The sequence below is a fragment of the Gouania willdenowi genome, chromosome 15 (genome assembly GCF_900634775.1).
Source record: "Gouania willdenowi chromosome 15, fGouWil2.1, whole genome shotgun sequence".
In the NCBI taxonomy this organism is placed as follows: Eukaryota; Metazoa; Chordata; class Actinopteri; order Blenniiformes; family Gobiesocidae; genus Gouania; species Gouania willdenowi.
The window spans coordinates 8,874,856-8,901,087 of record NC_041058.1 but is presented as its reverse complement, the minus strand read 5'-3'; positions in this window follow the sequence as shown (position 1 = coordinate 8,901,087).

The following is a 26,232-nucleotide window of genomic DNA, read 5'->3' as shown; positions in this document are numbered from 1 at the left end:
TGAACCCATTCTCTTCTCTCCTGCAGGTAATGAGAGCGAGGGAGTGACGAGCTTGCAGAAACCCTCCACATCACATTCATCGCACGTCCACATTAACACTATTGATCACACTGATGGACACACCTCATTCTGGTGCTTGGAAATAAACACATCCGTGCTGTGCATACTATTATTCCTATATTGCTCTCTTGGCATTGAGGCCGTGCTATGACAATGCTTGTATTTTAAACATGTTATCATGTACAGTATGTTGTTCTTCAACTTGTATATTGTGTTGTATCCTTGGATACAAGATGAATGGATATGATGTTCTTTACAATCCTGAACAGGTTATAAGTGCATGATGGTTTCTTATAGAACAAACACACAGAGACAGACAATCAAACCAATTATTTACATTTAATAATGTTCAATTTAACAAAACTCTGCTAAGATTTAAGGTAAAATATATTTTTCTTTTTTGCGGCTGAAGATATATATATCATGTAAAGTAGGAATGTAACAATTCACTCGACTCCCGATACGATTCGATTCACGATACTGGGTTCACAATAATATTCTCTCACGATTTATTTTACAAAATGGGACTATAGACAAATGACTGAAAAATATTGCTTTATTTTTTTGGGAAAAAACTAGAAAATACGGTACTATTTTCCTTTTATTTTTCATTGTCAAAAGAATCCCTTGATAAACTATTCAAAACAATGCAATTTAACTAAAAATAAATATTGAATGAAATAAAGAAATAATACAAATGAAGAAGAAGCCTATTAATTTAAATTCTGGTTCTATAGTAAACAATGCAAAACTACATAATAGTTCTTTTTCTTTTTAAAAGTGCAACTGAAAATTTATTTTGTGCCTTAACAATAGGACTTTAAAAAAAAAAAACAGTCTGCACTGTATTTACGTCAGATATTTGTTTAGACCAGCAGAGGGCGCTGGTAACCCAGTGGTTGGTTGGCATGCAGCTAATCTAGCAGTGAAGAAGAGATGCTATGCTAGCAGACAGAGTTAATAGAAAAACGTGACTTTTACAGATATTCACGTAATATTACAGATATTCTTTCGGTGCTAAAGGGGTAAGGAATCATTTATGAACATGTTTAAGAGTAGAAGGCGGCCATAAAGGAATTAGTAGCAGATTCCGCCCGCCGCCTCACCATTTAAACAAGAGGATAAATATATAGTGCCCTCTGCTGTTTAAAAAAAGTACTGCGATTCAATTTTCAGAGTATCGATGTGAACCGTGATACCTATCAATTGACTTTTAACTGCCTTACAATTAATTGTTACATCCCTAATGTAAAGATATCGTGACGGCCTCAAAGATCAATAAAACAAAGGTAATTTGCTTGAAAAAAAAAAGATGTAAAAGGTTGAAATTATTGCTTGAAAGTTTGTTTTCATTTCCACTGAAAACACAAAAAAGTTTTGCGCAGTGCATTGTGGGATGTGGATTGCCGTGAACAGATGCATAGAAGTGTTTTTACTTCATTCTTCTTATGTTTCTTTGCCAAACAAGGAAGACAGTGATTTACTCAGCACTATTTTAGTTCTAGTTGGTTCTCGGTATTCCCTGTGATATCAAATCAATTCACGAGACATTCAACTTCAGCCGGATTCAGATCTTTCCACGTAAGCCTAAAAATAAACATCCGCCATTTTCAGTACGTGAGAACACCAGAAATGTGTTGGGAAGTCATTTTTTGTTTCAGGGGAAACACAGTAAATCAAGATAAGAATGAAGTAAAAAAAAAAAAAAACACACTTTCATGCGTCCATCTATGGGACTCCACATCCCACAATGTAATTCACAAAACATAGTGTTTACAGTGGAGATTCGAGCGTCAATCACTCCTTAATCTAATTCCTACCCTAACTTCCTCTTCCCTGTTACTTTCCCCCACTCACCAGGGTGTAACACTGCCCTCTCTTATTATGTCTTTCACTCTAATAATGTTTAGCTCACCCTTCCTTAGGGAGGGCTGGTGATGATCACAGTTAAGTAATATTTGTTTCATTACAAGAATAAAACATGCAAAGCTGCTCTACATGTAGTGTTGAACTTTGATACCATTGATCAGTATGACCTATGGCAGGGGTCTGAAGACAACATAGTGTATAAAATTCTATACAGTTAAAATTATATCAGATAATGTTATATAAAGCACATTTGTTTTAGATAATTAAATATATTTGAAGCTACAAAAAAATTACTTGAATTTGATAATGCATAATGTCAGTCAACTCATGCTAATTGCTAATATCTTGCCACATATCAAGCATGCATATTAAGCCGGCATGTTTGCAGTTAAATTAATCTGTCCCCACACAATTAAAATGTATATTTACTTCCTGAATAGTCTTTTAGTTGATTTCGTTATTTTACCAGGGATATAAAACTTAAGGTTGACCACGGGTGGAGGGAAAGTTAATAATCTGTAGATGTTTCAGGAGGTGAAGTAGGAAGTTATTGCACAATGTGATTTATTTATAGGTTGACAAATTGTTATATCGTGATTTTATTTGGTGTCAAAATCATTAATACCCTCTGTATAGGGAGCCATTGCAAAAGACTCAAACAGCCACATGAGGCCCATGGTATCAAAATGGGGGTAAGTGAGGGGGGTAAGCGATGGCACTACAGGGGGTACTTGAGAGAAAGAAAGTGGAAAATTAACAAAAACATTAAAAATATGGGGTTTTGTAATGTTTATTTTTAGTTTGAAATAATAATCATAATAATAATAATAATAATGATGATGAAAATTATCTTGATTAGAACGTGAACTGAAAATACAATGGTCACTCTTGGTCCCACACCAGGTGACCAGAAATGATAAAAACTCTAGAAATAAATTCATTCAGGAGGCACTAAACACTTTTTCATTCCACTTATTTGCAATGGGATGCTTTTAAATGTGTGTTATCAGTCATTCATTCCACCATTATGCTCTAATGTTGGTTTTTTTTCATAGAATTCTGAACAAAATGTTGAAGTTGGACAAAGGGGGTACTTGGGCCAAAAAAGTTTGAGAACCACTGCCATATGCAGACAAACCATAAATAAATAAATATACAAGGCAGATCACACAAAGCTTATCCATGAGGTGAAAGCTGGTAAAACTTCAAAGTGATGAACCCTTCTTGTTCTGTGAGGGTGTGAAGTATTGGCTACGTTACCGTCAGTGAAACAGTTCAATGAAGACAACATGAGCCATTAATGACTGAGGTGAAACAAGGTGCGGTAAACGGAGGATCTACACACAACGCCGTCAGGCTTGGTTTATCCAAAAACAATGACAAGAACGTGTCGGTTAAATGTTTGAACATATGAGTGTAAGAAATAACGAAGGGGTTGACATATGCAGTGTGGATGGGTGTATGAATATAACTGTAAGAGTGTGAAAAGAGAAAGAACAAAACATCTTCACAACATTCACAGATGAAATAGGCATCTGTACGCCTTCATTAAAAATAAATATACCCTCATGCTTATTCTTACCGTTTCACATTCAGTATCGTATTTATACACACAGGTGCTGCTAATGAGATCATATTTCTACTGCAGCTGTGGGACCATAAAATTCGATGAGCATCTTAAGTGTTTTGTGCACAAGAAACGGGTTTCTTCAAGCTTCCAGATAATCCTCTGAGGCAGGTTTTGATCCCTGGCCTTCACGTAAGAGGGGGAACAAGTTGGAAAGAGCATCGTCCCTTTTGGCCACAACACACCCCTCGGTTAATGTGCTGTGCATCAGTCACACGGCACTCATTTTGTCATTTGGCCAGGACACACACTCTTGACGGGACTCAGTTTCATCAAGATACACACACACACACACACACATGGTCCACACGTCTGCTCTCATTTGACTCAGCAGACATCCACACGTCTTGTTTTGAAAGACAAGAAAAGGAGAGTTGCGCATTATGTTCCCATGTCAAGGTTGTTACATTAGAATAAATGACATGTAAACTGGGGTGTTGGTTTGTTTGTTTCTTTGTGATCCTTCCTGTCAACCAAGCAACTTAGGCAATGAAAATCCCGGCTTCACTCTGAGTGCTTGCCTTCCTTGGGATTGCTTTCTAGATTTAGTTGGACCTCCACCTAATCTTCTCCTCGGTGCAGTGGCACTATTTCTCTCCATCTTATTATTTTTGCTCTATTTCTCCTCATCTCTCCATTCCTGTCTGTCTATTTCCCTGTTTTGAATTGTGACTAACCCCCCCCCAACCCCCCATCCCGCTCACACATCCCCCAGCTCCTGGTGTGCGTGCGTGTGCATACGTGTGTGTTCCTCTGAGTGTGGCAGGAATGTATGATTATTCATCCGAGGAAAGGCGATGAGCTTTCTTGACTCACTCCTTCACTCACACCCGCGCTCTGTATATGGAGGCTTGTCTCACTGTGATTAAAGTCATCACCACCCTCCCCTTCTTCACCACACACACTCATCACTAAGTTGGCAGTTAAATGTTCCACGTTCCAAAGTTGGATCTAAATCTAGGTTTTTGGTATTTATTGTAAGTCAGTGCTTTGATCATAACACATCAAACTCCCAAAGTCATTTAGACGTTATTTTTTGGGCTAAATCTGGTCGGCTCATCTTAGCCTCGATTTAGCCCAATAATAGTTGTTGAAACTGGGGGGGGGTTTACTGTCAAAATTGGTCCAAATTTAGCCCCAATGTAGTCGTTGAAATGTAGTTGTCATTCGATCGTCCAATTTTAGTTGTTGAAATTGGGCTGTTAATAAACCGTCTAACATAGTCCAATTATAGCCCAAATATAGTCGTCATAAGTCGCTATTGGGCCGTTCAACTCTGTCCAAATGTTCCCCCTATATAGTTGTTGAAATTGAGTTGTTATTGGACCAGTTGTTATTGGACAGTCCTACTTGGTCCAGCTTTAGCACATTTGTTCCAAATGTGGCCTAAAACTAGTCAATGGAAAGAGGACTTCTCATTTGGGGTAAATAGCTGAACAATTTTAAACCTTTTATTTGATGGCTAATTTGGATCAAATTAGCCAACATATCAGAAGAAAAGTTATTGTAACAACTTCAAACATAACGGCCCACAAACACAAACCACAAATACAAATCTGATCCTGGTACAAGTTGACTACAAAGGTTCCTGTAAATCATTCTGTTATGATTGTGCTTCATCGCTTGCCGTACTGGTCAACAGTGCGCATGCTCCACCTCTCGGAAGAAAAGTGTCCCATGCAAGTAGTTCTACAGATACAGTCACGTTGTGAAGTTGTGATTAGGAGTTGTGAATAAACCAACTAAAGACTCACTGTGGACTCCTCGCACGTTTCTACATGGTGTCAGAAGACTACAGAGCCTGTCGCCGGTGGGTTATAACACCGTTCTGTGCAAGTCCTGAAGATATAAGGAAGGAAAAGCGTGACAGCTGGCTAACGTGATGGCGGAAGGATTTCGGAGACCCGACCCGCTCGTGTTTGAAGGAGACATTGCTGAGAACTGGCGTGTGTTTGAAAGAGAATATGATATCTTTATTGAGGCGGCACACTCAGACAAACCTGCAAAGACCAAGGCTTATAGCCTCCTCAATCTCGCTGGAGCAGAAGCCATTGAACGGGAGCGTTCCTTCGTCCACGCCATAGAAGTTAGGGCGCCAGGTGTCGATGGAGCCGTCCTCGTCCCAGCTGAGTCAAGAGAAAACCCAGAATGTCTCAAACAAAAATTCCGGGAAGTGTGTAATCCACAACACAATAAGACAATGGAAAGGCACAAGTTCCACTCTCGAAATCAAAAACAAGGTGAGACTATCGAATCATTCATCAGTGATTTAAAAATAAAAGCCAAAAGTTGCCACTTTGGAGAGCTAAATGATGAACTGATCTGCGACAGAATCGTTTGTGGCATAAATAATGACAGCATCAGAAAAGCATTGCTGCGTGATAGTGATTTAACACTAGTCAAAGCCATTTCCATCTGCCGTATATATGAAGTAAATCATGCACAGAGGTCACCCCGGCCTTGACTCCACAAAGTTAAGAGCCAGAAGCACTGTGTTTTGGCCCAACATGAACAAAGACATTACAAACGAACTAGGAACCTCATTCAATTCCTACCCTGCCATGGTCCACAGTCGCAACCGATTTGTTTGAATGGCATGGTCAGCAGTACTCCGTACTGGTAGACTCATATTCTAATTGGTTTGATATAGACCTTCTCCATGATACAACGTCAGCCTCTGTGAACAAAAAGCTAAAAAGACATTTTTCTGTACATGGAGCGCCTCACACCCTGATTTCCGACAACGCGAGATAATACACAAGCCAACGTTTCAAGGAGTTTGCAGAACAATGGGACTTCGTTCACGTCACCAGCAGTCCTGAATACCCACAATCAAACGGGCTAGCTGAACGTGCAGTCCGCAGCGCAAAACAGCTGATGGAGAAGTCTCATCGAGATGGTACTGACGTGTTTCTCAACCTGTTAAACATCAGAAACATTCCTCGTGACAGTACACTGGGCTCACCTGCAGAATGTCTTATGTCACGCCAAACACGTTTGACCTTTCCAGTCAACACCAACCTGCTGGCCCCTGCATCAAAGAGCTCAGTGCAGATCACAGCACAACTCCGAAGGAGGAGACTCATTCAAAAACAACACTATGATGCAACCAGTCGTCCTCTGATGCCACTCGCTGAAGGTCAAGTTGTCAGGTTGCAAACTACAAATGGACATGATCGCATCGGCACAGTGAAGCAACTGTGTAAGGAGCCTCGGTCCTACCTCGTTGAGTCAGATGGAGGCGTCTACCGAAGAAATCGTCGCCACATTCTTCCGGTCGCCGAGCCACCACCTTAAACACGTTGACCCTACGGACGAAGGAACACCTGACCCTGTCCCTCTCTCACCACAGGTCCAGCATGATCATCGTCCTTTTCTGCCAAATGCCCAACAATTCACCAATGACTACTCAAGACCTTTTTTTGCCACCAAGGACTCCCAGGGTGCCACTCCTTATGTGACACGCTCAGGTCGGATTTGTAGGCCGAATCCCAAGTACCACGACTGAATTGAATGTTACCATGGGATGTGAAAAAAAAAAAAAGAAATGTAACAAAGTGCAAGTTTTCAGTGTTGTATGCATGTTTGTTGTTTGGTGTTGATGACACAGTGTTGTGCATGTTGGTCATGTTTGGAGGGGAGGGTTGCATGATGCATTTGTTTTGGTGTAGAGGGCTCAAACTAAAAGGAGAGGATGTAAATCATTCTGTTATGATTGTGCTTCATCGCTTGCCGTACTGGTCAACAGTGCGCATGCTCCACCTCTCAGAAGAAGAGTGTCCCATGCAAATAGTTCTACAGATACAGTCACGTTGTGAAGTTGTGATTAGAAGTTGTGAATAAACCAACTAAAGACTCACTGTGGACACGTTTCTACAGTTCCCACTATTTGGTATTACATTTTGAGCATTAATGAAAGTGACTTTTCAGAAGGCCAAAACTCTGGAAAACACACTAGTTTGTGAAAATAAACATCAAACACTAAGGAGTTGGGGTTCTTAGAACAACTGGAGAATTGGAGATAATTGAAAAATAGCAAAATACTGGACCTTTAAAGGGCAAAAAATAGACGTTTTTGGTTTTGCATTTTGTTGTTTTTATTTATGCAAATTTGCAACGTGAGCCCCCTAATAGGTCATTACAAACCAAAATTGATATTATGCAAATGACAGGAAGTAAATGAGCCAGGGGGGGCGGGGGGAGCTTTACATCTGGGAGGGTCCAAAGCTGCCAGCAGTTGGCATTAATTGTGTCCAAGCATGTGCGGCCAGAGGAAGCAACAGCAGGAGTGTTGCTTCAATCCCTCACAGCGCGGCGTGGAGTTTCAGATCTGGTGATTAAGCTGTAGGGTCGAGCTACTCAGCGCAAATCTCCTCTGAATACTGGAGAACGGCTGAAGGCACGTTCTCCACAGCATCACAGAAGGAAATGCTGAAGGTTTTTAAAGGCAGCAACAGCTTCCCTTGGCCAATGTATAAAAGAGAAGGACTTCAAGGCCCTGTAATTTGAATTCAGTCGGTCATTGTAAGACATGTGATTGAAGCGTTTATGTTTTTTTTCCACGTCTAAGCTGTGTATTTAAGCTTACATACAATTTAATGCAACATAAAAGTAAAAAGAATAAGCTTGCGATTGAACATTTAAACACACTTGGGCAGTCACGTCTAGTTTATTTTCAACTTAGTTGAAAATAACTGCTTGATATTCAGAATCCCATGATCATCACGCTGCAAAGGATGGAAAAAATGCCCAAGGCTGTATTTCTACCTGAGTCTCTGCATTATTCACAAGATGGTCTTCAGTGGATTTCGCTGAAGTGAGGAAAACACATCCCAACACACACATCTTTTACAGACAAGGTATAAATCTGACATGATACACCTACGGTTATCACTCGGCTCCAGTCCTCCTTTTTTAAAATAAAAGCACGTTCCATTTTCCTAAGAAGGGTTAGAAGCAGTATTCAGCGATGAGAGCTGGTCCTGCACAGGTGCGGACATCAACAACATCATCAAAAAGCCTTGTCATTCGATATGTTGCATAAAACAACTCATTGTGTTGAGACGTGAAAGCTTGAAAGCGTGTGATGCAGCACTGAATGGTATACATTCAAATGTAGGCGAAATATAAAAAAAAAGGTTCTCTTTGCATTTTATTGGCAACTTTTATTGTAAGATACAATCTGTGCATTCGTTTTTTTCTGAAAGAGAAGCGTGAACTGAAACACATCCATTATACATTCATGCTAAATCTCACCTTTTCTGCTTCTTTTTACAAGAAAGCAAATACCGTACATGCTGCTACACGTATGAACCAACAATAAATAGATACAAAAAAAGCACCTTTGACTTCAACATTTTGCTTTTCGCCTGTTTGGAGTGGATACGGTGCAATGCACTTGGCTGCGGTTCTATGGCGATGAGAAACATACCTCCTGCTGTGATGAATATGGATAGATAATGACTGTGTGTTTGTATGGATTATGTCCAGCAGCCTTTACAGTTCCACATGGGTGGTAAAACGTTAACTCTCAGGAGAGTAAAGCAGAAAAATGCTTGTTTTTAACCTTTTTATGCACTTAAACTTTGAGACAGTGTTTAAACAGACAAAACCCTGCATATGTTTTCAGTGTTATACAAATAGAGACAAACTCGCTTCTTGAACACTGGGATAATTTGATTAAAGTAACCAGTAAAGGAAGTGACCCCACTAGAGTATGGAGGTACATTTGTGTCTTTATTATTCAATCAAAAAAAAAAAAAAAAAAAACTTTTCAATCAAAAAAAGTTCACTTTTAATCAAAGAAAAAAAGTGTTTAAATGCAAAAAAAATGTTTGAGGCCCAAATAATTGCATTTGAACACTTTTCTTTGATTGGAAATATTTATTTTTACTTTGAAATGTTTTATTTTTTGAAAGAATAATAAATACAAATGTATTATCCATAATATGGGCCAAAAACAAACAAGATTACTTCAATAATAAAACAAAACATTTTCAATCAAAGAAAAAAAGTGTTCAAATGCATATTTTTTTTTTGCATTTTTTTTTCGATTGGAGATTTTTTTTTGGAATATTGAAGACATATCTACCTCCATAATAGAGCTCCATGTCTGTGTAATCCAGTGCTTTTCAAAGTGTGTAACTCACCCCCCCAGTGGGGGATGGAGGTATGACAGGTGGGGCGCGACAAACAGGAGGACACTTCGTTGACAATAAATATCATTAACACTAAACAAAACACCTGCACACAAAGAAAGTAATAATCAGAAATTCAAAGAGCATAAAATTATTAAACTGCATTGTATATGCAACCGGGAACAAAATGTAACGTGGAACTGAAGCGCAAAAATAATGATTTATGAACAAATTTTCCATGACTTTTTTTTTGGTTTTCTTAATCTTTTCGTCACAGATTGCAAACAATTTTGGAAATAAATTACTTGTTCCCTGTTAGTTCATTTCATACGTACACTGAATTTCCTTTTTTTTCTTTTCTTAAACTTTTTGGCATCGATTGCAAACAATGTTTCGATGCAGGTGATTAGTTAAATTTATGGAGATACTGAAACCCGGAAACATCCGGAAATATTTCAGAGACATTTGCTACCGGAGACAGAGTAAATTCTGCCCCGTATTGCATGCAAAGGCTGTAATATTACCAAGTTTGCATATTTACAAGTTTATGAATATTATTTTATTATTGTGCATAGTTCCAGTTATGAACAGATAGTGTACATAAGCTACATTTATTTAAAAAAAATGTAAATAATAAAAATACAACTGGTTTCCATGTGTTTGCGAGAGGAACTAATTGCTGGTAAATAAAGCCCAATAAAACTCTGGAAAACTGGTGATATTACAGCTTGTACATGCAGTACGGGGCAGAATTTACTCCGTCTCTGGTATGTGTCCGAAATGTTTAACTATCACCCTGAAATTAAGTTTTAAATTTTAATTGAATAAATTTGAAAACGTGTTATTTGTGAGGATTATTTGGGGCAATGGGCGCAGGTGGGGCGTAAAAGTTCACCTTTCTTCAAACCCAAAAAAGTTTGAAAACCAGTGGTGCAAAACGCCTTTAATCAATACACCTGCATTATCACTTGTAGGGAAAAATGATATACAGAATGTGTATAGGAGCTTGTTCAGTGAACCACTCAACAACTTCTTTGCGTTTATTAATATTGTTTTTAAAGAGCAAAAAATAGACGTCACCATAAGTTTCGTCGTGGTTTTCTAAGGTCAGTGAAAAAGCAAACGAAGGGCTGAAAAGCAATTTGTAATTGTAATTACTATATTTAAAACAAATTCATTGAAAAGGGTTTTTAAGTCTCTGAACAATCAATTCAAGTGAGTCGGAATGCTTTAAACTAAAATGTCAGAGCAGCAATCATGTGACCGCGTTTCCTGAATACTGATGTTTGTGAAAGACTGCGCAGCTGATCCTTTGTGACTTAAAAAATGAACTGCCTTTCATTTGACATTCATCTCTAAGTGCTCCACCTGAAGTAGTTCCTCCAAATTGCCTCCAGCACCGCAGTGAAGACCTTTACTGCAAATTCTTTAATTGTATAATTGCCAATCATGATACATCCCCTTAGGAGTGGGTTTTTTCCCCCGTATGTCACTCAAACTTCCTTTACACAACCTCTGTCACTTGTCACTCATCTAATTAAACATTGAGGTTAATAAGGAATGCTGGTAGTGGGTCTGCCTCCAGGTTTGAAGTAAAAATGTGTAATTATTTACCGCACTTCCATCAATGAGCGTGAATTAAGTAGTATGTGGTATTTGGCATGTCTCATCGAGGTGGACAAAAGTAAAGATGTACATACGCAATTATCCATCATGTTCTCTACATCGTTCAGAGAGAAGTTTCATCAATTTAACTAACCTGATTAAATTCACTTATCCACTTACTAGTCACTGCTTTATCTGAACTTACGTAGGCACAGTCGAAACAATGCATTGACTCACATTTAAAGGAGATTTAGGGTCACTCGCATGGAGTGTTTGGACCGTGAGTTGTGAACCCATGAGGGAAAACCCACTCAGGCTGAGGTTATCACACTAACTACACGAAAAGTGCTGCAGTAAATAATCAGCTTCTTCCCGAGGTTTGCCAAACACACACATGCATATTTAAAATGTAAGACAAGAGCACTCAGAGAGCTAAAACCTCCACCAAGTGTCAAATAACCTCTTTAACAGATGTTGGCAGTTATCTGGATCAGTGTAAATGATTATTTACACTTTAAAGGTTTGGAAGACATTTTTATCTGCATTAAAAGAAATACAGTTGGTATGGTAAATGGTAAATAGACTTTTATATAGTGCTTTATCCCCACACTGTAGCAGTCCCAAATCGCTTTACATATCAGCTCATTCACCCAATCACTCTCACATTCACACACCAGTGGGACAGGACTGCCATGCAAGGTGCTCGTCGACCACTGGGAGCAACTTAGGGTTCAGTGTCTTGCCCAAGGACACTTCGACACATAGTCAGGTACTGGGATCGAACCCCCACCCTCTCAATCAGAAGACGACCCTCTACCACCTGAGCCACGGTCGCCCTATGGGTACTAGGGATGTAACGATTAATCGTAAGGCAGTTAAAAATCGATTCATAGGTATCACGGTTGACATCGATTTTCTGAAAATCGATTCGCAGTACTTTTTTTAAACAGCAGATATATTTATCCTTCTCTTGTCCAAATGCTGAGACGGCGGGCGGAATCTGCTACTACTTTCTTTCTCGTCGCCTTCTACTCTTAAATATGTTCACAAATGATTCCTTACATCTTTAGCATCGAAAGAACATCTGTAATATTACGTGAATATCTGTAAAAGTCATGTTTTTCTATTAGCTCTGTCTGCTAGCATAGCATCTCTTCTTCACTGTACAGAATAACTGCATGCCAACCAACCACTGGGTTACCAGCGCCCTCTGCTGGTTCAAACAAATATCTGACGTAAATACACGGCAATGACTGTATTTTTTTTTTTTTTTTAAAGTCCAATTGTTAAGGCACAAAATACATTTTCAGTTGGACTTTTAAAAAGAAAAAGAACAATTACGCAGTTATGCATTGTTTATTATAGAACCAGAATCTAAATTAATAGGCTTCTTCTTCATTTGTATTATTCCTTTATTTATTTCATTCAAGATTTATTTTTAGTTAAATTGCATTGTTTTGAATAGTTTATCAAGGGATTCTTTTGACAATGAAAAATAAAGGGAAAATAGTACAGTATTTTCTAGTTTTTTTCCCAAAAAAATAATGGAATATTTTTCAATCATCATTTTTCTACAGTCCCATTTTGTAAAATAAATCGTTAGGGAATCGTATCGTGAACCCAGTATCGTGAATCGAATCGTATCAGGAGTTGAGTGAATCGCTACATCCCTAGTGGGCACCCACAATTTCTTGAAAAATAGCCACGAAATACGCAATCCCGTTCTGATCCAGATGAAACTCAGTGGACTAATTAAGGAACTAACTCGACATAACTGATTCAAATTTCATAAAGATTGACCCATTACAAACAGAGATATGAATTTTCAAAATTTTGCTGATGATAGGATTTTTTAAACTGATTTAGAATCAGTATATTGATCTGGATTCGCTCCAAATTTTATGGAAGTCTATCTTTAGTTAATCTTGTACATATGTTTTTGATAATTACACTTTACATTTTCATTCTAATTCATCAAATCGTTGCGTTAAACACATTTGTGGTTTTGACAGTATTTGGGGTGTTTTTGCACGATTTTAAATCCATTGTGTTTATACAGTATGTCAAAATGAACAATTACAATCAAAAGGGGTGAAAAATGGCCAGTTATACCCTATATACCCTGGACTCCAGAGGGTTAAGTGATTTTGACGTAATTCTGCAAACAAACAAACAAATAAACGTGTGTGAAATTTGTATCTCCTTGGCGGAGTAACTAATCAAGGAGATATTTTGGTCATGCAGGAAACCTTATGAGCATGGAGACTGACTGTGTTTGAATTTTCCATTTATAATGTTTCAGAGCAAAACTTTGAGGGTAATGAGATTTAAAAATCAGAGAAATGATGAGCCAGTAGGTTATGTGCTTTGGGCACACAAAAATGGCTCATGAATTATGATCTGTATCTCAGGTAATGCATTTTAAAAACTATTTAGGTTGATATTTCGAAATGCATGATAAATAAATCTCAACACAAACAATAATATTGCACATTGCACGCAATCCAAAACAGGATAAGCCAGTATACAAGACGAGTGCAGTGAATTCAATGGTAAGTGCATGTTTGAATATATGTATGTAAATAACTGAACATTAAACCTATTATTTAATCTAAATCTTTTTATAAACCACGTTGAATAGCAGTAGCTTTTTGTTAGTCACTGTCCATTCATTTGTTTTGAATGATTTATTTTAATTTCTCATTGGAATTCTAACCAGATTTGCAATACATGACATATCAAGCCAGTTGTTTCCAAACTGGATCAGTGGATCACGTAAAAGGGGTGGAGTTTACAGCGTCTGACCAATCACAAACACGGAAAAACTGTGCAGAGTAATTTATGTCACCATGAAGAACTAAAATTTATAATTCAGACCAAAACCATCACTGTTGCTACAGCTAGAGCCAAATAGGAAGGAAAACTTTTGTACTCGCTGATCATTTTATCTGAACTAAACCTGGTCTGGACCAGGTTAGCCATTTAGCATAAGTTACCGTGGTGATTTACCACGGTAAGAAATTAACCAGTGTCGTAGAACAGAACACACAGGCTTAAGACCAGAAGTTAGCGGGATAAGAGAAAATTCATCTTCGTAGTACAGGGTCATCAAGTTGTGCGTAGCTGCTTAATATTTCTTAACATTTTCCATGATTATTTAAAGTATATAGATTTATTTCATCCATATGAATACAGTTGGAAGATCAGAATGCAATGGTAACTATCACTATTATGAAGTTTGTAGTAAAAAAAGTGAAAAAAATCAAAGAAAACACAAAAGAAAAGCTGTTATAAAAACATTTTCACACAACCTTTCAGTTTAAGCTACCAATCACAAGTTCTTCTTCTGCATTACCGGCGCCGACTCTAAACTCCAGCTCAGGTTTTTTATCAACTTTTGTTTCCAAGCCAAAGAAAAGTTTGAAAAGCAGTTGTTAAAAAATGTATCAGGATGAAAATAACACAGTCTTTCTAGAAAAAAATAAATAACAAAGCTTACTGCAGACTGAGGGAAAACAAAACACAAAAACATAAATACTTCATTTTTCTGCCCTTGAACAAAACTGAAAATCTTAAAACTATCGCCCCAAAAAATTGCATACTTGACAAGTTTATTTATAAGGACTATCAGAAAAAAAATACAAAAAAAAACATGTTTCCATCTTGTTGATGTAAACATCCTGGGAAGGATGCCAGTCTGTCACGAGTCAAACATAAAGACAGTCAAGTCCTTCAATCAATTTAAACTCCTGTTACTAACTCTAATCATTCTAAAATACATGATTTGAATGATGGAATCAAGCCAGAGTTTCCAGAGAAATTTAGAACAGGTCAGCAATCAAACCCAGTAAGTGCATGAACCACTACACCACTTTCATTCTTCTGAGTCATGGTGACATCTACGCCTCTGCACTTCCTGTACACTACATGATGTTCCCTCAGCAAATCATACACATGTACACCAACTGTTATTCAAAACATTGTTGATTAATGCAAAAATTATGAAAACATGACAAATTAGAAAAGCACTCAGAAAGCGCAGACCTCCACCAAGCAGCTCAAGCTCAGCTAACACGCTCCTGTCACGGTAACATGGTAGACTCAGGATTACCATGACAACCTGTCAACAATGAGCTGTGTTGCCATGACTACCTGTCAAACACTGAGTTGTTGAAACTGAGAGAACCTATGACACAATCAACAAGAAGTTCCACGGTGTGGATTGGGAAAAGGAATGGATATATATTCACATCCCGATACATAGGTCACAATACGATACAATATATCCCTATATTAAAGTATAAGGCCATTATTGCAATTTTTTTTTTTTTTTATATGACTTAAGAAACAACTAATCTGTAAATGTGTACACCTTCATTAGAACATTATGCATATTTTACACTCAAAACAATGGCTTTAACATGCCATGTGCCAACAACTTAAAATAAAAAATAACATACAATCTGCCTGTGGCTTTTAAACCAACTTTTACTTTAGGCAACATGACTTTATTGCAACTTAACTGAGGTATATGCCTAGAACAACAAATACATGCAGAAAGTTAGTACTTTCTTTTTAGATGTTTTTGAAAAAACACAAGCTGGTCGGGCTTAAAAAAGATTTAAAATATAAATCTTTTTTATTAATTTTGGCAGCCAGAACAACACCACCTGTTCCTTGTACCATTCATCAATTTTCTTGAAATTTTTATCCAAATCCGTTCATAATTTCTTGTTATCTTCCTATCAGACTGACAGACAAACGGAGGGTAAAACATAACCTTACCGCTGTAGCGGAGGTAACAAGAGAACTTAAAGAGCAAACCTCAAGCGCCAAATATAGTTTTTGCAGATATTGGCAGTTATTTGGATCAGTGAATAATGGTACGATGATCATTCACATTTTAAAGGCTTGTAAGAAATATATTTCACCATTAATAATGATACAGTAGGTCAAAATATTTAGGCACCGCCATTTTGTTCAAATATTTTGATGAATAATTGAGGAACAAACCCAGCATAACTGAGTCAAATTTCATAAAGATCGGTCAATTGTAAATGAGATGTTATATATATATATAATCCAAACAGACAAATTGAAAACCAAAGTGCAGATCCATTACTGATTTATAGTTGGTCAAGTCCATCAACCTGGTTTCAGTATATAATAAAACCTCCCCGCCACAGAGCACAGTCAATGAGGCACAAAACAGCCGCTATTTCACATCGTAAATGCTCCCCACCCACCCTGACCCCCCAGTTTGAGAACCAGTGTGAAATTATCCCAGTAAAATGTACCTGGACTCACTAAAGCTGTTGCAGAGCAAACATTAAAGAATAATACTGCTTAAAGAATTTAAAAAGACATACTTACTAGAAACATGATCACTTCAGTAAAACACAGATATCTCTGAAATGTGCATCTTTTTGTCCACTGTGGACATGACTCTAGTTCAGGGATAGGCAACTTCTATTACAGCGGGGGCCACAAAAATGTGATTGTCTGATCTGAGGGCCACAATATCAAAAGTAATGTCAACATCTAAAATGATGACCAATCTGAACATTAATAAAGGAAATAATAAAGTGTATTTTTCAAAATAATTCAGTGTATTTGTCATTCTATGTATTTTTGTTGTGTTCTTGTTGTCGTTTTGTATATTATTCTTTCATTCTGTTTATTTTTTGTTGTATTGTGCATTTTGTGCATTTGTGTGGTCGTTTGGAACATGTTTTTGTTATTTGGTAGTAGGGATGTAACGATTAATCGTAAGACAGTTAAAAATCGATTCATAGGTATCACGATTCACAACGATACTGTGAAAATTGAATCACAGTACTTTTTTTAACCAGCAGAGGGCGCTATCCATAAGTGTTGGCGGCGGGTGGAACCTGCTAATACTTTCTTTCTGGCCGCCTTCTACTTTTAAACATGTTCATAAATGATTCCTTACCCCTTTAGCACCAAAAAATATCTGTAATATTACGTGAATATCTGTAAAAGTCACGTTTTTCTATTAGCTCTGTCTGCTAGCATAGCATCTTTTCTTCACTGCAAGATAACTGCATGCCAACCGACCACTGGGTTACCAGCGCCCTCTACTGGTCCAAACAAATATAGACCAAAATACAGTGAAATGACTGGTTTTTATTTTAAAGTCCAATTGTTAAGGCACAAAATACATTTTCAGTTGCACTTTTAAAGAGAAAAATAACTGTTTTGCAGTTTTGCATTGTTTACTATAGAATCAGAATTTAAATCAATAAGCTTCTTCTTCATTTGTATTACTCCTTTATTTCATTCAAGATTTATTTTTAGTTAAAAAAGGGATTCTTTTGACAATGAAAAATAAAAGGTAAACAGTAGTTTTTTATAGTTTTTTTCACCAAAAAAATAAAGGAATATTTTTCAGTCATCATTTTTCTACAGTCCCATTTTGTAAAATAAATCATGAGAGAATCGGTACCCAGTATCGTGAATCGAATTGTATCGGCAGTTGAGTGAATCGTTATATCCCTACTTTGTCGTGATCTTGTGTATTTTTGCTGCCCTTTTGTCTAATTTAACATTTTTATGTTATTTTGTGTGTTTTTGGTGTCAGGTTGTGCATTTACTTTGGGGGGCCACAAAAAATTAGATTGAGGGCCGCATGTTTTAGGGTTGTGATTGCAAAACAGAATCAAAGTGAACATGCAAACTCTGTAAAACTTTCCATTTCCTATTGTCCTAATATGTTATATTTAATATTTGTTTGATTAACGGGGGTCAGAAAAGTGTGTTTCCTTAACAGTTTGTTGTAAAAAAAATACTTTTTGTGTCAATTGGCTTTTTTCACTTTTAAGTTGAGTTAATTTGATTATCACATTTTACAGTTCTTAATTAGTAAAACTATAATCTGTTGGAATGTAGTCATTATTTTCCCTGATAGTGCTGTCATGTTTTGGCTAATCAGTTACTCTCCACCCTCTTCTGACCCAGAAACACTTTGCTGAACTGTTCACAGCAAATATTCTGCTTTGTAACCACAACCTACAGGGGATAGTCTAATTAGGTGAGGAAACGGCACAACATTGTGAGTTTAAAAAAAAAAACAATGAGAGCAATATTAGTGCAGAAGAAGGATGATAAGAAGTAACAGAGTAAAAGTGAATAACACGGTAGGTGGGAAGATGGAATAGACACGAGGAGAAAACAGTGGGGAGGTATCTATTGATTATGGCAGCTTCAGAGTTGTAGAGAGAGAGTCGGGGAGAGAGAAACAGGAGAGTCAGGCTGTTAGATTAGAGTGGGAGGACACTGGAGATTTGCAAATGTATAGAAATTTGCTCAGAGAAAGATTGAACAGAAGCACATAATAAAGGCTTGATGAAATTATGGAGAGGATTACAACATAATATCCCCTCGCCCTCACAGTCTTCAAGTGGTTTAGGACTCTCTTTTTCACGTGTTTTTCAGATTTTCACGTTTTCTAGTCCCCGCGACCCTGACAATCAGGAATAAGGGGGTCTGAAATGGATGGATGGATGAATGGATGGATGGATGGATGGATGGATGGATGGATGGATGGATGGATGGATGGATGGATGGACATTTTCCAGTTTCACATGTTTTTTTTTAGATTTTCATGTTTTCTAGTTTCACGTGTGTTTTTTAGATTTTCACGTTTTTTATTTTATTTTCACGTGTTTTTCAGATTTTCATGTGTTTTTCAGATTTACTCGTGTGTTTCTTAGATTCAGAAACATCACCGAAAATTCTGAAAAATACTGTTTTCAAGTGTTTTAGATTTTCACATTTTTGTTTCACGTGTTTTTCAGATTTTCAATTTTTTTTTCAGATTTTCAATTTTTTTTCAGATTTTCAATTTTTTTTCAGATTTTCAATTTTTTTTCAGATTTTCAATTTTTTTCAGATTTTCACGTTTTATTCAAGTGTTTTTCAGATTCTCACCTGTTTTTTTAGATTTTCACGTGTTTTTTTAGATTGACGCGTTTTTTCAGACTTTCACGTTTTTCAGATTTTCACATATTTTTCCAACGACACAAATCAAGCATGTGAAAAATCTGAAAAATACCGTACATGTGAAAATTGTGGAACAATTTGTGAATATTTTTTGGACATTCTAAAGGGCCACGTTCCACATTCCCTACTCCTGCGTACCTGTCAGCCCCAGCACTCTGCTGCATATTCCACAGATAATGCTCCGGAGGGGTTGGGCTTCGTGTCGACACATTCCAACACAGGGGTCCTTTTTGTGCAGGCATGAGACGGCGCTGATGTAGCCAGGGACCAGACTGGGTCAGCAAGCGTGGCAGAACTAATCCGTGCCTAGACTTTTACCACTAAACCCCCTTAGGCCCCACTGTCAATGAGCCCAGAGATTGCTGTGTTGCTTTGAGAGGGGATGGAGAGAAGAAGAAACTAAGGAGTAAAACCAACAGATGTTTTAGCAGAGGGCACGAATGGCCGCCCCGTGTCTTCCTTGACCCGTCAATCCATCCATTTCTCCTAACACACCTATTCCAGGCCACACAGGGTGCAAGTGCCACCTGATGTGCAACAACATCAACAGCAGCACTACTATAACAACAAGTGATATCCTGTCGTTTTGTAAGGAAAGATAAAATCAGGGGGCATCAGAATGTCTCTCCATTTGCACTAATTTGCAATTCAGATACCATATCACACTTGCAAATGATGTATGGGAGATCTGATATGTGAAATTGTGAGGATATTGTGAGCCTTCACCAACACGGCTTCACACGGGATCTTTTGATACTCTGCAGGATGGCCTCTGTTGGGATGCAGATTTAAAAAAATAATAATTTAAGTTTAGATGTAAAGAAAAATCATCTTTAGACATATACTGAACAAAAATATAAACACTTTCGTTTTTTGCTCCCATTTTCATGAGCTGAACTCAAACATCCAAAACATTTTCTATATAAACAATAGACCTATTTCTCACAAATATTGTTCACAAATGTGTCTAAATCTGTGTTAGTGAGCGCTTCTCCTTTGCAGAGATAATCCTCACACCTCACAGGTGTGGCATATCAAGATACTGATTAGACAGCATGGTTACTGCAGAGGTGTGCCTTAGGCTGGCCACAATAAAAGGCCACTCTACAAATGTTCAGTTTAATCACACAGCACAATGCCACAGATGTCTCAAGTTCTGAGGGAGTGTGAAATTGGCATGCTGACTGTAGGAATGTCCACCAGAGCTGTAGCCGTGAATTGAATGTTCATTTCTCTACCATAACCCGTTTCTAAAGGCGTTTCAGAGAATTTTGCAGTACATCCAACTGGCCTCACAACCACAGACCAGCCCAGGACCTCCACATCCAGCATGTTCACCTCCATGATCGTCTGAGACCAGCAACCCGGACAGCTGCTGCAACAATCGGTTCTCAAAACAAACCGCCAGAAATCGTCTCAGGGAAGCTCATCTGCATGCCCGTCTCGACCTGACTGCGGTTTGTCATCGAAACCGACTTGAGTGGGCAAATGCTCACATTCAATGGCATCTGGCACGTTGGAGAGGTGTTCTCTTCTCTTCACGGATGAATCCCAGTTTTCACTGTTCAGGGCAGATGGCAGACATTGCGTGTGTGGGTGAGTGGTTTGCTGATGTCAACGTTGTGCCCCATGATAGTGGTGGGGTTATGTATGGGCAGGCGTACACAGGTGCATTTTATTGATACCACATAACACTTCCCAACTCATAAAAAAACCCACAGATCTCAGATCATGACACGAGCACACATCTGTGTTCTCTTTCTACCTCCTCCTACTCCACATTCTCTCACTTCTTAATGAGATCTCAAAATGCCACAGGTTGGATACCATCATCAGTGCTTTTAAGACATCAAAATAAAAGCTGTTGGGTTTTTTGTTGGGGTTTTTTTTTTTTCTCCAATGCCTGAGCCATTGATTTCTTTTGTCTTCTGTGAGCAACGTATTTGAAAGGCTTCGTGAGGTGGACTCCTGTTTTGGTTCGTGAGTGCAAACAGCTTTAGGTGAAGCTCCACTGAGTGCTGACGTGAAGGGCATACTCATCGACAGGACGCCAATAAGGCACACAGACGCTAGGTAGGATGGAGTGAGGGAGAAATGAGAAGGAAAAATAATGAGCGGGTTAAAAAAAAAAAAAGAAAAGAAAAAATTAAAAAAAAGAAGAGAAGCATGCATTCAAAAATAACAATTAGGCTGTTGATTGAGCAAAGAAAAGAAAACGTAATAAACTATTATTTTTTTTCTTAAAACTCTTAAGTTGCTCACCTGTGATCATTCTCTGAAACCCAGTTAGACGCATCACTTTATTACCGCACATAGAAATCACATATGAATATTAAGGAGGCAGTGATTGATTCCTCGTTCTGTGCCATTTAGCTGCTGACTCAGATTTAATTATGAATGAGTAATGACTAAAGTTGTCACAGTGCCCATTCATTAGGATTTGGGAATTAGAAAAGGCCCCATTAATGAAGCTTTGAGAAGCATTATTGTGAGCAGTTGTTGTAGATTAAAACAAATGAGATTTGAACTGAAACAATTTCAGATCATATCATCCATCCTTTAGACGTGCTTACCATAATAATTACGGCACGACACTTTTCACTTTACTTCAGGTATCAGTCAAGGTGCACATTAATGTACACATTATATAATCACATTGGAATCTATTGATTTAATAAACAGTTTGATATCCTTAATCCTTTGATAACCCGTTTGCTTATTTGTTCACTGGATCCCCGGTAGCTTCCAAAGTGGTGATTGCTAAAGTCCATAAAAAAAAGAAATAAATAAATAAATTTAAAAAAATCAAGCACAAACAAAACACATAGACAGTTAAAAATATACAGAAACATTACATAAAAAGACACATTTTCATTACATCAACAAATACCTAAAAAATACATGACATATACATTAAGATTGGTAAAAAAAAAAATAATAATTAAAGCATTTTTAGATATGCGATTTGTTACATAAGTGAAAAGCTCTAAAAAAAAAACCCAGACATTTGGAAATAGTTTGTATTAGGACTCAGAGGAGCCCAGAGCTCACAGTAGACATGGTGATGCTGTTTTTAGTTGTTATGCTGCAAAGAAGTGGAACAAACTGCCAGCAGAGCTGAAGTCAGCATCCAATGTGAACATTTTTAAATCTAAGTTAAATACACTCTTTTTCTCTACTGTGTATGATTGACAGGGAGATTTTTGGTCATGTTGGTGATGTCATGTGTTTGTTGATTATTTTAAATGATGTTTTTATAGATTTTAAGCTGTTGAATGTATTCAATTGCACTTTTTGATCATGTAAAGCACATTGCGTTGCCTTGTGAATGAAATGCGTTATACAAATACATTTCCCTTGCCTTGCCTTGGATGATTGGTAACTAAATTGGAGCTTGAAGCAAGTCGATTGTATTGTACAAGTGGATATGATGGGAGTATTTGATCTTTTCTTGAAATAATCTCGGTTGGCCAGTTATAATAATCTTCTCTATAAATATCAGCAAATTATAATACATTTTAGTTTTAAAAAATGCCTTTAAAAAAACTGTTGCTCTAATCCTGTATTTTTTGTTGTTTTTTATTAAAATAGGTGTCTCTGTATTTTCCCTTTTGTTGTTTTATTCAATCATCTCACATGTTTGTTACATATCTTCTGCCACTTGGCCATTGTCATTAATGAAGATCAAATAAAAATAATATAGTTGTGTATTCTTAAACAGTTTATCCAAACTCTGCAATATTTTTGGATGTTGAAAACAAATAACCCAGGCTAACTTCTACCACTGTACGATAATGTCAGTTCCCAATGGTTTTTCTCTTCTTCTCGAGCAGTTTCATCTTTTCAGTAATGGAGGCCTGATTTCTTAATAATAAACCCATTCACTATTACTTATCTAAGGTTGTTTTGCCAAAAATATTTTGATATTGCGCCTACTAGGCGTGTTGAAAAAAATCGTTTCGACAATTCATCGCGATATTACGTCGCGTGATTCTCGGATCAATTCAAAATGCATCCATATCGATTTTTTAAAATTTAAATTGTTTTATCTTTATTTAACCAGGAAAGTCTTTTCCACTGCAGGAGACATTGTAACTGCACAAAGAAGTGCTGAAACCTGGGCATGTTGACCAGCTTGTGTTTTTTCAAAATAAATCTAAAAAGAAAGTACTAACTTTCTGCATTTATTTGTTGTTCTAGGCCTAAACCTCAGTCAGGTTGCACTAAAGTCAAAGTTGGTTTAAAAGCCACAGGCAGATTGTATGTTATTTTTTTTATTTTAAGTTGTTGGCACATGACATGTTAAAGCCAATGTTTTGAGTGTAAAATACGCCAATAAAATATATTTCATACATAATGTTCTCATGAAGGTGTACACATTTACAGATTAGTTTCTTAAGTCATATATTAAAAAAAAGAAATCGCAAAAATCGCCTTATACTTTAATATCGGGATATATCGTATCGTATCCCACTGTATGTATCGGGATACGTATCGTATCGCCAGATACCACGCAATACACACCCCTAGCGCCTACGCCAAAATGTCCCTTATATGAGGTAAAAATCCAACACTATCTGGAACTACCACTGTGCTGAAAAAAACAACCAGTCCATCCATTGATCTACTGTGTCTCTATCCTCGTTTGTCCAGGAGTTTTTTCAGCTGACTCTGTAAAAGACTTTCTGCAGCCTTCCCATCGCTCCGCGAGCTGACACAATGACAGAAAACATTGACTCTCACACCTACTGGCAATGTTAGAGCTGCCAATTAAGTCGGCTGGCATGTTTTTGGACTCTAGGATGAAATACAGGTGCCAACCAGCCCCTTACCATAGAAATGGCATTTATTTTGAGAAACAGAAATCTGTTGAAAATTGGTTCTTTCCCCCTGTCACAGAAACCCACTTTTTATTTCTAAAAATGGCTACGTTGGTTCCAGTGTTGGGCTGGGATATTCAACTGATTCCCACTTGTGAAATTGTTCTTTTTTTCTCAGTGGGTTTCCCACCCAAGGGAGAAAATAAAAAATCAGTGCTCTCAATAATGCCAAGGTGCATTTTGGAAAGTGTCAAACCACATTTTACTATCGGAAAATGAATCACCAATCTACTTCATGAGGAATTCATGACAAAAATTGGTTAAGAGTTGTTTAGGAAGACAATTTAAATCCCTTGTACATGTAGCCTGTGAGTAAAATAATTACAAGATCTATTAAATGTTTATCAGGCACCAGGCTGGAGTAAGTAATTGTTTATTTACTATTATAGTTGGTGTCATTATTATTTTTATGTCATTATTTAGTGATGTAAATGTTTTTGATAATATTTTATTTAACAGTTTGCATTATTGGTGCATAATATATATTTGAAATAATACTATTGAAGCCAATGTGTATTATGTTTTTTTTTTTTTTTCTTTCTTTCTTTTATAATCCTGGGTTTATTTCCAATGGTTGATTGTCGTAATCTTGTGAATTATGCAATCGAAAAATGCGAAAGTAGACGTCAGCGCGACTAGCGCGGGAACCGCAGTTGCCCTGTGTTTTCACCGCACTCAATGTTTTGAAAGACCTACCAGCTGGAAACAATAATTGCATCGAGTTGTGAGTAAGACAGAGGAAGTCGTTCGTTTTAACTATTACACGTGACTGTGTGTATGTGTGTGCGTGTGTGGTGTGGGCCCACCACCATTGCTAGAGTTGATTTGACACGTGTTGGATTCCATTGTGTGTGTCGTTGTATACTGTTATTCATCCATCTTAAAATATAGTTCATATAAAGTTGTTTAAACATATTTCATCTCTGGATCTCAGCGTTATTGATTAGGAATATATAGTGAATTAGTTGTGTATATTGGTGGATCATACACTTTTGAGGTACACTTTTGTGGTATCTATCTTTACAAATTTAACTGAACCCTAGCACCCCTCCATTCTCAAGAGGGGCTTCATATAGAGTGGTGTGCAGGTGCTACATACATTTGCTACACTCTATGGGGCACCGATAGTAAAGTTGCGCATGCTAAAAAAAACTTTTTGCAACATTTACCAACAAACCACATATAAAATGTTATTGATTATTTTACTTTGGATGAGATTTGGAGCAATATTTGTAAAATGTGTAATATTTATTTTCTTGTAAAAATATAATGTCAAAGTTAAATCCAAATGCTAAATATTAAATCTAAATCTAAATGCCACGGGTGAAATTAAATATTTAGCTAATATGCAAATTTGCCGGAAGTACCAACATAAAGCTGATATCGTTATGTTTGCATATTAACTAAATATTTAGTTTCACCTGTGACATTTTGATTTAACATTTAACATTTACATTTAACATTGACTATTATATTTTTACAAGAAAAAAAAAGTTGCTGTTTAATTTAGCATGCGCAACTTTACAATCGGCGTCCCATTTTACCCTCATCATTGCTTTATCATCTCTATCACCAGCACTCAAAGCTGACTAGAGTCAATCTGATCTAATTATTTTCAAATTCATGGGGTCGATTATGAAAGTCCTGCAGTGACGGTGATGAAATTAACTGTTTGATTAGTGATTTCATGCAACACAGTCTACATTTTGTTTGTCTTGTTAAAAAAAAAAATCTACCGAATCATCTACCGCAACAGACCTGATGATTCATGCATGTCGATCCCATTTCATGCTACCACTGTGGCTGTAAAATCTCCCACCATTGGTTGGCCATATTTCTGCCTTTATAGCTTTCACTGAACCCTCTTTGATGTGCACGATTCGCAGTCATCATCGCCCAGCGCAGCAGGAAGAAAATTATACCCTGCTTCACACAAGGATCATGCACAGTCCCTCGAGGCCAAATCCCTCGGCTGATTGGTGAAGATGAAGCTCTGATTGTGGGGGTAATTAGGAGAGATCAGAGCATTAAT